At 30.6% G+C, this 2,995-nt stretch overlaps 1 non-coding gene across 1 annotated transcript; it reads left to right on the top strand.

Annotated features, from left to right (window-relative positions):
* The first annotated feature begins 200 nt into the window (after positions 1-200).
* TRNAV-UAC (transfer RNA valine (anticodon UAC)) lies at positions 201-273 on the top strand. Its single transcript has one exon. It is a non-coding gene; the product is annotated as a tRNA-Val (tRNA).
* Positions 274-2,995: the final 2,722 nt, after the last annotated feature.

Below are 2,995 nucleotides of genomic sequence, written 5' to 3'. Positions count from 1 at the left end.
TATACAACTGCGTAATTTGACTCTAATATATTTAAAAAAAATTTTAGTAGTGTAATTTCCCAATATAAATGCTTTGCCCTTTTTGATGCCATTAACATCTGTTTTCAGATTGAAGGAGAGCCGTTCAAGGCAGTGGGGTGGTAGACTTTTCAATAATCTTGTATTGTAATAAAAATATTATGACCAACTGCAGCCGAAGAGATGCTGTGGTGTAGTGGTTATCACGTTAGTCTTACACACTAAAGGTCCCCAGTTCGATCCTGGGCAGCATCATTACACTTCATTAATTTTTTTCCTAATATTTTGTTTATGAAATTAGCATATACATTTATGTGGAAGAACATATTCCAGCTAATCTCCCATTTTTTTTAATGTAAAAAAAGAAAAAAGAAAAAGGGAGGGATTCATTATCAAAATATTGGTATTTTAAAAAATATTGAGAACATTTTACATTTGCTTTATCATCTATTAAATAATAATTTTTTATTCTTTGAAAATTTTTAATTCTCAATTAGAATTTTTTTTTTATAAAGGACAAATTGATCATTTTAGTGAGAAAATTAAAGAGTAAAAATGTCCTTGATGTATGAAAAAATAAATGTAAAATGCCAATGAAACATTTTTCTTGGAGTACTAGTAGTGCTTCCTTCCCTTCAATTAATTATACATATCAGGCTCAAGTGAAAAGATTAGGATGAAAGAAAAAGTGAACCTTATCCTTTTTGTTTAACCTCATCTTCTCATGATAATCACAAGCTCATGATATTTAACCTTTTTCCTTATGTCAATCATGTATTGATTTACAATGATTCATGTCGAGACAGTTTTTATTTGCTGTGATGATTTAGAATGATTCATATTGAGACAGTTTCCATTTCCTTACGTTAATGGTGTGATGATTTAGAATGATTCATGTTGAGACACTTACCCCCATTTGATCTGTGAATGAACTTAAAACAAGAAAAGAATCGAGGAAAAAAATGAAATTAAGGTAGGAATAAAATTAGTTTTTGAGTGTAATTATTATGTTTGGTTCGTAACATTAATTGACTATAAAATTTCAATTTCTAGTTTTTTTTTAAAAAACATTTGATATTTTCAATGACTCTGAAAAGAAAAAAAAATCTTTTTTTTTTTATAAATACCCCTATTGCACATTTTTTAAATTTTAAAATAATTATAATTTTTACTATATGACAATAATTATTATAAGTGTTATTATTATTATTTTGTTGTTGTTACTATTTTATTATTTTAATAATAATTATTGAAATAATAAAACCTATTTTTTCCTTATTAATATTGTTCTTCTTGTTGTTTTTACATGATAAATATTTATTTAGTTGTTATTATTTTTGCAATTTTATAATAGTTATTACCTTCAAAATAAAATTATGATTTTTACCTTTTTTTTATTAATATTCTTGTTGCTATTATTATTTGTCAGGTAATAAATACTACTCTTATTCTAATTATTACTAGTGGTTGAAATTTTTGTAGTAATGATAACAATAATTAAAATTATTATTTGCTATTGTTTTTTTTTATTATTATTTATTATTTTTACAATAGTGATTATTCCTAGCGTAATTATTTATTTTTTACTATTTTTTAATTATTTTGTGACGCCCCGAACCCACCAAGTGGGGCCCGGGTGCCATGTGTTCCAATCACTTGTATTTGAAATCATAATTAACATACACACAACAAAATATAAATAAATAATATCAAATAAATACCAGAATTCTATAATACAACCCAAAAGCGAACACTAAAACATCCATATATTCGTATCCACAATCAATATTTAAAACATAACTCAGTAAAAATATATTTGTATATATATACCAGTATCTCACAATACCCCAAAAAGAAACCACCAAAAATAATCTCAGCTTAAGCCTTCAAACCCAATTTTCAAAAGAACCTGAAAAGTTGTTAATCCACTAAGGTGAGATACTTCTCAGTAAGGGTGGAATAAATTATAATAGTGTGTGACAAATGAGTTTTAATATTTATATATCAAAATAAACTATTTCTCATATAATATCAATAACAACTAAGAAAACGTATCATTAATAACATCATTGACATATGATATCAAACACACATCCAATATGCACAAGTACATAATTTTTATGCAAGTGAAAGTCCCTGAGGATAGGGAAGATTACCCGTGCATACAAGTAGTTTCCCTCTGCTTTGGTACCTAAAAGATACCTACCAGAACACTCACCTCACTCAATAAGCCCTCTAGTGGAGAATTACCTCGCCGTCAGTATATACTTCTTTATTATTTTAAAGGCGAAGGTTTCTAAAGATCGAGATGTCTACCCGCCCATACAAGTAGCATCCCTTTGCACTGATACTAAGAAACTACATAGTAGAGCACTCGCCTTTCTCAGCAAGGTCTCGGTGGTATGTTTACCTCGCCGCATGCACACACATGCATTCATAATATGCTATATCATCATTATTATTATTATGTTTTAATTAAATTCACATGCACAACACATCTACATAGGAATCATGCAACTTATACTTCGTCTTCCAATGTTCTCAGTACGTGGCCCACATAGAGCAACTGCGTACATATCAGTACGTAGCCCACACAGGTACCTACGTACTTCTTATCTACACGTGGCCCACACAGGCATCACTACCCACACAGGGTACATAACATGACACACACAGGCGCCACCATCCACACAGGATACATAACATGGTCTACATAGACACCATTATCCACACAGGATATAACGTGGCCCACATAGGCACCACTCCAGCTTCCGCAACATGTGGCCCACACAGGCACCACTATTCACCAGTATCCAGTCCCCATGACTTACCCATCGTACATCAGTAGAACAAGCTCCTCGACCTGCCAACGTCATATCATGATTTATATCTAGGCAATATAACAACCTTCTCATTCTAACGTTATATTGAGATGCATACGAATAACCACACCAGTTAGTTCACACAGACACATCAA

The sequence above is a fragment of the Malania oleifera genome, chromosome 13, assembly GCF_029873635.1.
Source record: "Malania oleifera isolate guangnan ecotype guangnan chromosome 13, ASM2987363v1, whole genome shotgun sequence".
Taxonomy (NCBI): Eukaryota; Viridiplantae; Streptophyta; class Magnoliopsida; order Santalales; family Ximeniaceae; genus Malania; species Malania oleifera.
This window is presented reverse-complemented; position numbering and strand designations above follow the sequence as displayed.